This window comes from Triturus cristatus, chromosome 2_2 (assembly GCF_964204655.1).
Source record: "Triturus cristatus chromosome 2_2, aTriCri1.1, whole genome shotgun sequence".
NCBI lineage: Eukaryota > Metazoa > Chordata > Amphibia > Caudata > Salamandridae > Triturus > Triturus cristatus.
In genome coordinates, this window is record NC_140582.1 from 1,233,544,346 (window position 1) to 1,233,555,400 (window position 11,055).

Here is an 11,055-nt window from a genome sequence, read left to right on the forward strand (position 1 = left end):
TTATACTCCGCGGAAGAGCAGACAAAACGGAAAATATAGGTAAAAGGGGCATATTTACTAGCAAGTGGCGGAGCGTGGCGTTAGCCACCGTGGCCTAACGCCGCACTCCGCCACTTCCAAAATGCAGGGCTGCACCGTATTTAGGATCCAGTACAGCCCTGCATTTCCCCCTGCGCTGGTGCTCATTATAGCTGCCTAGCGCCAACGCAGACACTATTGCACCATAGTGCAAGGGTGCCTGCGTTGTCCCTTCCTGCACATAAACAATCTGAAATGGCATTTTGAAACTTCTATGAGTGCTGCTTAATGCAGGACACATAGAAGTTGCAAAACGTTATTTCTTTTATTGATTGTTTATGTGGTCACCTTCCGGCCCATAAACAACCAATGGTCTTTTGCTGTTTTCATGTGTGCTGCACAATGCAGCACACATTAAAACAGCAAAAACGAGGAGAAATGAAACATTTCTCCTTGTTGCGCCTGTTTAAGACTAGGTTTTCCCTGGTCTTAATTTTGGAGCTGCCCCATATTTACGCCGACCTTGTAAATACGGAGCAGCATCAGAATCAATGGGAGCTGCTGTGCAACGCTCATTGCAACACCCATTGTCCACCCCTTTCACGCTAAGTATAGCGTGAAAGCCTATGTCGTTCAAGATACTGGTTCTATTGTTTAAAACATTGTACCGCTATTACAAAGGAGAGTAGCTTGGCTCACGAGTAGTGAGTCCGGGCAAAATCATAGGATATGATGCTGATAGCATTGGATGTATACTATGGTATAATTCCTGGAAATGTACATGGATGTCTTTGTTCTGGAGACATTGGAAGCAGCGGTTAAATAAAAAAAAAAGTTAAAAGTTTTGTTTGAAAAAGTATAGAGTGAAAGGGAGCCTTATTCACAACACAGCGTTAAGACACGTCAAGTGGCTTAACGATGCCTTGTGAATAAGGCGAAGCTCCTAACGCCACCACAACATCAGAAAGAGTGGCGTTGTTGGTGATAGGGGCTTGTAAATATGCCCCAATGTGCGTTCAGGCTCAGCATTTTATCCTCGTATTCAAACCATTGAAGAAGTGGCGTTCCTGCAGAGTGAAGGTGGTAAAAAAGGGTGGTGAAATTGAGGTTTATTTTCCTCTTTTTATCACACTTTTCCCTCTTTTACTCCCATTTAAACTTGCCTGAGGCAAGGAAGGGTACTCTTCCTATACAAAACCTATGCTAGACTCACGCACACGCCCTAGCTCTATAGCTCTATGGCACTAAACTGTGTGCGTAGCACTTGGCAGCTGATATCAGTGCCGGCACTAGGTAGAGGGGAAGAAAGAGCCATGTCCATGTAGATATGGCGCTCTCCTGCTCCCTCCCTGTCAAATAATGCAGCACAGCCTCTTTGGTTGCTGCGCTGCGTTGCCTGTATTTTTTGGAAATCTGCCCCTCTGTGTTCGCGTGAGAGAATGGCTAAGTGCCAGGGAGTTTAAAGTGCAATCCGCAGCCACACCGGTGAGTGCCATCTGTCTGCAGATGTGGCACTGCCCTGCTCTCTCCTTCTCACACAACACAGCACAGCATTTTTGGCTTTTGCGCTGCGTTGAGTAAAAATTTAGTAATAGTGTCCTCTGTGTCTTTTTCTTAGTGCAGTAAATTGTGTGTGATATTCTAAAGCAAGAAATTGGGTTTGAATTACCACTGCATTCTCGACCCCTTTAAGAGACTATTAGTAACCCAGAAAGCACGGACACTACACTGACATGTATGTCAAGTGGGGTTGTGTGAGTTATAACAACCTGGACTTTCACGCTCCAGCATTAGTGCAAGTTCAGGCACCCTTGAGTAGGAAGACCAAACCATGAAGAACTAGGCCAGAGCCATAGTTTACTCAAAATGGCTGCGTGCCCCGGTGCAGAGTAAAATGCCCACTCGACATAACACACCTACTGTGTGCCATGCTAGCAGACACTGCATGCAGTATAGGTAGGTCACCCCTACAGCAGGTCTTACAGCCCTAAGGGGGGTGTTCTACACTACATGAGGGGACATCTTTGCACGAGCAGAGGTGTCCGGTGAAATCTAAACCCTTTTAAGATATTACCAGTTCTCAGGGAAGCCATTTTAAAGTATGTGTGGACCCTGGTCAAAACAAGTTTCGCAGCTACCTGATGGCTTCACTGAAATATGGAATTGTTGGTATCAAACATCTAAAACCCACACTGATGCCAGTGTTGGATTTATTAATATCTGAACCCAGAGGGTACCTTAGAGGTACCCCCTGAAAAGCCACTTTCCTCTAACGTACTGGGTGTCTGGTCCAGATCAGCCTGCCACAGACACGTTTCTGACCATCTAGCAGGTGAGGGCCCTCCCTCAGAGGTCAGGAAACAAAGCCTGCTCAAACTGGGGTGTTTACACCTCCTCCACACAGGATGACTGGCAATTAGAATTCCAAGGGCTGGCAGCTTCAATGTATACCGCCTTTGCAATGCTGCCCTGTCTCTACCCCAGTCCTGGGAGATGCCAACCCTTCTGTCATGCGACCCATTGGTGCGAGAACAGGTGGGAAAATGAGTATTCAACATAGGCGTGGTGACTTTCACCGGTCAGGCACACCCTTAGGTGTCTTGCCTGATGTGACCCACACTTTTAGGAATCCGCCATCTTAGTTTTGGCAGAATTTAGGACACTGGGTCAGGGTCATGCCAACTTCCCACAGGAAGTTATCATGTAGGAGGTGTAGTGACCTTAGGGGCAAGTATCAAGTTGGCTACTGCCCTTCAGTCCCCAAATACCCCTAAATTCAGTATTTAGGCAGCCCTCTGAGCACAGGAACTCAGATCAACTTTGGAATTTGAGAAAGAAGAGAACCAGGACCCTGCCGACCCGCAAAAGGGAAGAAAAGAGGAGCAGGAGACTGACCTGACGCCAACCCCACCAGCTTGCTGACTGCTCCAGACAATTCTGGAAAAGTCGACTCTATCCACCTCCAGAAACCCCTGAGGTCATTCAGCATGTCGAAAAAGCCCCAAAGATCTCCCTTGGAGCCGAGGAATGACTCCCCTGCAACTGAATGCACCAACAACGATGACCAGTACACTGCACCTGCTGCCCACAGCAAATGCCCAGCAGCAGTTGCCCAGGAGAAGGTCACCACACTCCAAAAGTCCCACAGCGTCTTCCTGCCAAGCCTGAGCCCAGCTGTGCCATACCCAGAGTAACAACGGCATGCCACAACCAAGGCTTGTTTCTGAGTCCAGCCCAGACTCCAATTCACCCAACCGAGAGCCAATCGACAAGGATCATCCGCATCGAAGAGATAGCCTCAAGAGTGACTCCACTGCCCAGTTGTTGTCCAATCTGTTGACCAGACCAAAGGAGGCAATTTGGCACACGTGTCTAACGAGCCCAAAGACCCTGCAAATGAGCCACCCGGCCCGTATTCCAGTTGGTGCCCCTTGTTGTTGAGATGCTCCTGCACTGAACCTCCCATTGGGAGCTCCCGGACATGTCTCTGAGTCCCCTTTTCCCGTGCTCTTCCAAATGGCCCCTGCTTCATTCAAGCGATTTTTGTGCACAATGACTAGCTCCTCTTCCCTGCTGCACAGAGACTTCCAAGCACAGCCCTGACCAATCTACAGGTAGGGCACTGGTCTCTGACTCTCTTCGACAACAAGACCAAAGTAGGTCCACCAAGAACGCACAACAAATATAAATGTTCTATTGTGCCATTTTCCTCCCATGGGATAAGATTGTGCACAAGTGTGAACCGTGTTTCTAACCTGCAAAAGATACTTAAAATGATTCTATTGAAAAGCACTTACCTGTACTGAGTTCTTGAGTGCTAAAACAGATTAGCTACATATTTTTCTAAATTGGCGTGTTTCCTTTTTGAGTGTGTGTCTCACTTATTGACTTTGTGTATGCAGTGAATATCCCTTCACTGATAAGCCTATGGCTGCTTGACCACAGCTACTCCTAGAAAGAGCACCTTGGGATTGCTAGAGTAACCCCTGTCAACTCAAAAGGGATACCTGGACTCTGTGCACACTATGGGGCATATTAACAAGCCAGGCGATAAAACTATCGCCCCTTTAGCGGCAGAAAACCGCCGCTAAAGTGGCGATAATGGGCTTGATAATATGCTCTATGGAATTCCAATTGAAGCCCATGTTAGACGTCCTTCACATTTAACATGGGCTTCAATTGGAATTCCATAGAGCATATTATCAAGCCCATTATCGCCGTTTTAGCGGCGATAATTTTATCGCCTGGCTTGATAATATGCCCCTATAACTTGTTTTGGTATAGTAGATACAGAGCCAACTGCCTAAAATCTATCCCTGTAACTTTGTCAAGCTTGATTTTTAAAAAGTTGTTTCCCATCTATGGTTTACTGTGTTTTTCGAATCTCTTGTTTACTGAATTACTTCACATAAATAGTGGCTTCAGTCTAGCTGAGGTAGGATAAAACTGCCAAGAGGCAGATACATATGTCAATAATAGAGGTCTCCTGGATGTAGGGGGGGGGTTACATTTGTAACAGCAGCACATGCTGCATATGTCTTTGAAACATTTTACTTATGTGTGGAGTTTGAGGTTATAAATACTGCCTCAGGGCAGCGCTACAGTCTTATAATTGGCACCCCCGCACATTTTTGGGCATACTGTTGTACGGTTCCTAGTTACTCAGTAACACTTAATTTGGGCAACATAAGTGTCATACTACGTGGGACTGAGCCCACGCATACCATTAGAATATGTTGACGCACTACCGGACTAGCTCACAGTGAACCATCGAGACCCCTAACCTGACAGGGAGCACAGGATGGTGTCTACAACGCTAAAACGTGACAACCCTAAATCCCCCTAAGAAATTGTGGAAACAGATCTTACTCTTTCATTAGTAACTCAGGCATGCCCAAAGGAGGATACAAGAAGTACACGGATTGGCGTTTCAAATACTTACTGAAGCAACTAGGCTCTTGTGTAAAATACGTGTGCTGCAATGATTAATGGATGGAAAGAAAATAGTGTAACCAGAATTACAAGGATGGTAAAGAATATGGACAATTCGACCATTGTATTATTGCAATGAATATATGGATACGTATAACTGTATACTCCTACTTAGCGCTGCTTCCTATCTTAGTAAGCATGGGTTATACTAATCTGCCAGATCCCTTAGTGTGGTCTAACTCCCCTTTTACCTGCTGGAGGATGTCATCAGGTAGCCAGTTTTGAAACAGGTGGCTGACCTTCTCAGGATGGTGTTTGGAATTCAGCTCAATCAATTAATCAATCAATCAATCAGGTGGCTTGTAAAGTGCGACTACTCACCCGTAAGGGTCTCAAGGCACTGGAGGGGGGTACTGCTAGTCCGTCAAAGGAGCTGCAGTTCAGTCGAAGAGGCAGGCCTCAAGGTCCTTCCTGATTCGAGGCAGTGATGAGGACTGCCTGAGGTGGAGAGGCAAGGGGTTCCAGGTCTTTGCTGCGAGGTAGAAGGACCTTCCTCTGGCCGTGGTCTTGCAGATACGAGGGTCGGTAGCTAGGGCCAGTTGGGCAAAGAGGAGGTCTGTGGTGGGTGCGTGGAATGTGAGGCAGTGGTTAAGAAACACAGGCCCCGCATCCTTTAGAGCTTCGTAGGCGTGTATAAGGAGCTTGAAGGTGAATATTTTGTTGACTGGGAGTTAGCTGAATTCCAGCTGGGCTAGGGGAGACCGTAGCACTCCATCGAGATGCTCCTCTGTCTAAGTCATAGCACATTTATCAATCAATCATTGAATTTATAGAGTGCGCTACTTACCCGTAAGGGTCTCAAGGCGCTGGGGGTAGGGAGTGCTGCTACTGTTTGAAGAGCCAGGTCTTGAGGAGTTTTCTGAAGGTGAGAAGGTCTTGGGTCTGCCGTAGGTGGGTGGGGAGAGGTTCCAGGTCTTGGCGGCAAGGAAGGAGAAGGATCTGCCACCGGTGATCGTTTGTTGGGTGCGGGGAACAGTGGCGAGGGCGAGGCTGGCTGAGCGGAGCTGGTGGGTGGGGGTGTAGAAGCTGAGTTTGTTGATGAGGTAGGCTGGTCCGGTGTTGTGGAGGGCCTTGTGTGCGTAGGTGAGTAGCTTGAAGGTGATACTCTTTTTGACGGGGAGCCAGTGTAGGTTTCTCAGGTGGGGGGTGATGTGGCTGTGGCATGGGATGTTGAGGACCAGTCTGGCGGAGGCGTTTTGGATTTGTTGTAGTCGTCGCAGGAGTTTGGCCGGAATCCCTGCGTAGAGTGCGTTGCCGTAGTCTAGTCTGCTGCTGACGAGGCCCTGGGTCACAGTTCTCCTTGTTTCGGTGGGGATCCACTTGTAGATCCTGTGGAGCATGTGGAGGGTGTTTTAGCAGGAAGAGGAGACTGAGTTGACCTGCTTTGACATGGAGAGGGAGGAGTCAAGGATGAATTCCAGGTTGCGTGCGTGGTCCGTGGGCGTCGGTGCTGTTCCTAGTGTGGTGGCCCACCAGGAGTCATCCCAGGCAGAGGGGGTGGGCCCGAGGATGAGGACCTCCATCTTGTCCGAGTTCAGCTTCAGCCGGCTGCTCCTCATCCACTCGGCAACGGCCCTCATGCCTTCGTGGAGGTTGGTCTTGGCGGTGTGTGGGTCCTTGGTGAGGGAGAGGATTAGCTGGGTGTCGTCAGCGTAGGAGATGATGTTGAGATCGTGTTGGCGGGCGACTTGGGTGAGGGGGCCATGTAGATGTTGAACAGCGTCGGGCTGAAGGACGAGCCCTGGGGTATGCCGCAGATGATGTTGGTTGCTTCGAAGCGGAAGGGGGGGAGGCGGACACTCTGGGTTCTTCTGGAGAGGTAGGATGTGGTCCAGTCCAGGGCCTTCTCCTGGATTCCGGCATCTTGGAGGCGTGTTTTTAGAGTGCGGGGGCATACCGCGTCGAAGGCGGCTGACAGGTCTAGGAGGATGAGGACTGATGTCTCGCCGTTGTCCAGTTGAATCCTGATGCCGTCTGTGGTGGCGATGAGGGCTGTCTCGTTGCTGTGGTTCCTTCGGAACCCGGACTGGGATGGGTCTAGGATGTTGTTGTCCTCGAGGTAGCGGGTCAGTTGCGTGTTGACAACTTTCTCGAGGACCATTGCCGGGAACGGGAGCAGGGAGATGGGCCGGAAGTTCTTGAGGTCCTTGGGGTCCGCCTTGGGCTTCTTGAGGAGAGCGTTGATCTCAGCGTGCTTCCAGCTGTCCGGGAAAGTGGCTGTCCCGAGGGAGGTGTTGATAATTTTCCGAAGTTGGGGTGCGATGGCTGTGTCTGCTTTGTTGAATATGTGGTGCGGGAAAGGGTCCGACGGTGATCCCGAGTGGATGGAGTTCATGATTTTGCGTGCTTCGTCGTCGTTGATGTTGGTCCAGGAGGTAAGGCGGTTGGTGCGGGTGGTGTTCGCCGGGGTGGTGGGGCCGGGTGCTGGCAGGGCGTTCGTGGTGTTGAAGCTTTCGTGGATGTCGGCGATCTTGCGGTGGAAGTAGGTGGCCAGTGCATCGCACAGTTCTTGTGAGGGCGGGATGTCGTTGGTGTTGGCGCTGGGGTTGGAAAGTTCCTTGACGATGCTGAAGAGTTCTTTGCTGTCGTGTGCATTGCTGTCTAGGCGGGCTTTGGAGGATGATCTCTTGGCTGTCCTGATGAGTTGGTGATGCTTGCGGGTGGCGTCCTTGTGGGCTGCATGGCTGCTCGATGTTCGTTCGTCGAGCCATTTCTTCTCTAATTTCCGGCATGTTCGTTTGGAGGCCTGGAGCTCTTCTGTGATCCAGGAGGCTTTCTTGCTGGTGCGGTTCTTGGAAGGTTTCTTGGGCGGGGCGAGGGTGTTGGCGCACTCGTCGGTCCATTGACTGAAGTTGCGGGCGGCGGTGTCTGGGTCGGTGGGGTCGGTGGGCGGGTTCTGGGCGAGGGTGTCGGCCAGCCGGTCTTTGGTGACTTTGCTCTAGCAGCGGCGGGGCAGTAGCTGGGGGTGGTCGTGAGCGGTGTGCTTCTTGTAGGTGAAGTAGACGCATCGGTGGTCGGTCCAGATGAGTTCGGTGGTGTGGTTGAAGGAGACGTGGGTGCTTGAGGAGAAGATAGGGTCGAGCGTGTGGCCGGCGGCGTGGGTGGGTGCGGTGACCAGTTGTCTGAGGCCGAGGTTGGCGAGGTTGGCGATCAGGGTGGTGGAGTTGGCGTCATTGTTGTTCTCTAGGTGGAAGTTCAGGTCTCCGAGGAGGATGTAGTCTGTAAAGGTGAGTGCGTGGGTGCTGACAGGGTCAGCGATGAAGTCGCTGAACTGTGGTCTGGGTACGGGAGGTCTGTAGACGAGGGTTCCTCTGAGGGTGGTGTTGGGGTCTGTGCGGATCCGGAAGTGAAGGTGTTCTGTGCTGCTGAGGGTGTCCTCTGAGTGTGTGGAGACCTTGAGGGAGGACTTGTGTACGATTGCTATTCCTCCTCCTGTTCCATTGGTGCGGTCTCTGCGTTAGATTTTGTAACCGTCCAGGATGGCCGTGGCGATGTCGGGTGCCGAAGATTCGTTCCACCAGGTCTCGGTCAGGAAGGCGACGTCTGGGGCGGAGGTGTCGAGCAGGTCCCAAAGCTCAACGGCGTGTTTGCGTGCGGAGCGGGTGTTCAGGAGTATGAAGCGGAGGTGATTGAGTTCAGTCTTCGGTGGTTTGGCGGTTTCATCGCAGGTGAATCTGCAGTTGTGGCAGGAGAAGGGTCCCTGGGTGCGTTTCGGGGTGGCCTGAATGCAGGTGTGGTGTTGTCCGGTGTTGAGTGTGTGGAGAGTGCTGGTGTCGTACCTGAGTTTAGCGTTGTGGCGTTTGCATGGTCCAGGGGTCTGGTGCTGGGCGCGGTCCAGGCGCAGATGGGCGCAGACAGGCTTGCCTCTGGCATGCCAGCGGTGCAGCTGCGCAGCGGCTTCCATAATAAGGGTCACTCTTCCTGTCGTGCAGCGGCCTCCATGATAAGGCGGGAGGGAGGGTGGAGCAACTGGGAGGCGGGAGCGGGGCGGCGAATGGGCCTCGAAGGGGGGCGGGGCCGCCAGGGAGCAGCGACGGGAAACGGGCAGGGGATACAGAAGCGAAAACGGGGGGAGGTGGGGAGAGGCAGCAGGAGAAGAGGCTAAAAGGCAAAGAGAAAAAAACAGGGCACAAAAGGCACAAAACAGTAAATTATACAAAACCAAACAGTAAGTTATGCAAAACGGGGCAAACACTGGGCAGCAAGGAGCAGCAGAAAGGCAGGTGGCAGTCAAGCACCGTGGGATCGAACCCGCGCCTCACAGGGCCACGGAGCAGCAGCGGGAGCACTGGCACAGCAGGAGGAGCTGTGCAACAGAGGGGGAGTGACCTGGCCTATAATAAACTACACTCTTTCATTCCATGCCAGAGTCCTGGCCCTGTTATCATTGTTTATCCTATCCTTCCAGAGCTGTCACCAAACGGACAACAACATTTTGTGCAGTGTACTAAGTCCTTGTACAGAATGTTCTAAATACTGATAATGTGCCTACCAAGAAGTGTAACTGTAGGCAAAACCATTTCTGAGTTCATTATCCCATGAGGCCACGCAATCAAATGTGTGCTAAAAGTAATCTCTTAAAAATATTTATACCTTAAATGTGAACAAGTAAAATGGAAGTGTTTGTGCCCGAGGCTCATGCAACCTCACGTACCTGGAGATTCCTTTGACTTACCAGGATTGGTTTGCTATTGAGTTTCCACAAACACATTGGAATGTTAGATTGGTTCAAGTATTACATTGGCCTACCAATGGAACGTTTGGATGCAGCAAAGCCCATACGGACAACCCCATAGTTCACAAACAATTGATCAGATTTCCTGACATTCTTAGTCCTATCTAGGTAGAATTTTAGGACCCTTTTGACATCTAGAGAATGCAACGCCCTCTCTGCCGGAGAGGAGGGGTTGGGAAAAAAGGTTGGTAAGGAGATGGCTTGGTTTACATGAAACTCCGATACCACCTTGGGTAGGAACGAAGGATGAGTTCTCATCACCACCCTATTTAGATGAAATATAGTGTAGGGCTCTTTAGAACAGAGGGCCTGTATCTCACTGACCCTCCGTGCTGAAGTGATGGCTATTAAAAATGCTGTCTTCCATGTGAGGTGCTGTAGGGTAGCCTTATGAATAGGCTCAAAAGGAGAACCCATGAGCTTCGACAGAACCAAGTTTAGCTCCCAGGAAGGAGAGGGAGGTCTAACAGGGGGATAGACTTTCTTGAGCCCTTGCAAGAAATCCTTCACTACCTGCACTTTAAAAAATGACTGCTGTGAAGGCGAACGCCTGTATGCTGTTATGGCTGCTAGGTGAACCTTTATGGATGAAAATTTCAACCCTGCCCTCGCTAAATGTAGAAGATAGGGCAAAATTACATCCTCCTGGCATTTAGTGGGATCATAATGATGCTGAGCACACCATATATAAAATCTTTTCCACTTACAGAAGTAGGAGTGTCTTGTCGAAGGCCTCCTGGCTTCCTTCAGTATGGACATACACTCTTGAGGGAGGTTCAGATGGCCATACTGGAGGACTTCAGGAGCCATGCTGTTAAGCTCAGCGAGGGAAGGCTGGGATGGTAAATCTTCCCCTGCATCTTGGATAACAAGTCCGGCCTGCACGGCAGCCGCTTGTGGGGTCGGATCGACATGTGTAGGAGATCCGTGTACCACCACTGCCTCGGCCAGTCTGGTGCTATGAGGATCATCTTGGCAGATGAATTCTGCAACTTGGTCACCACCTTGGGGATTAGTGGGAGAGGCGGAAAAGCGTACACAAATGTGGAGAGGTGTGGCTCACTGGTTAGAGGCGGCCGACCCGTAAGCAGAGAATCGGCCAGGGACCAGGGTTCAATTCCCGATGCGGCAGGGTCATGGACCAGGGTCAAAACGGACTCGATAATTCTCGCCTCGGTACCTACTCTAACCAGGAATACACTCGGCAACTCTGGGCATTAAGCTTGCCTCATCTCTACAACGGCCCCCCACAGACGCCGGGGATGCCTGGTTTCACCTTGGAGATACCCAGCAAGGGACCATCTCACAGG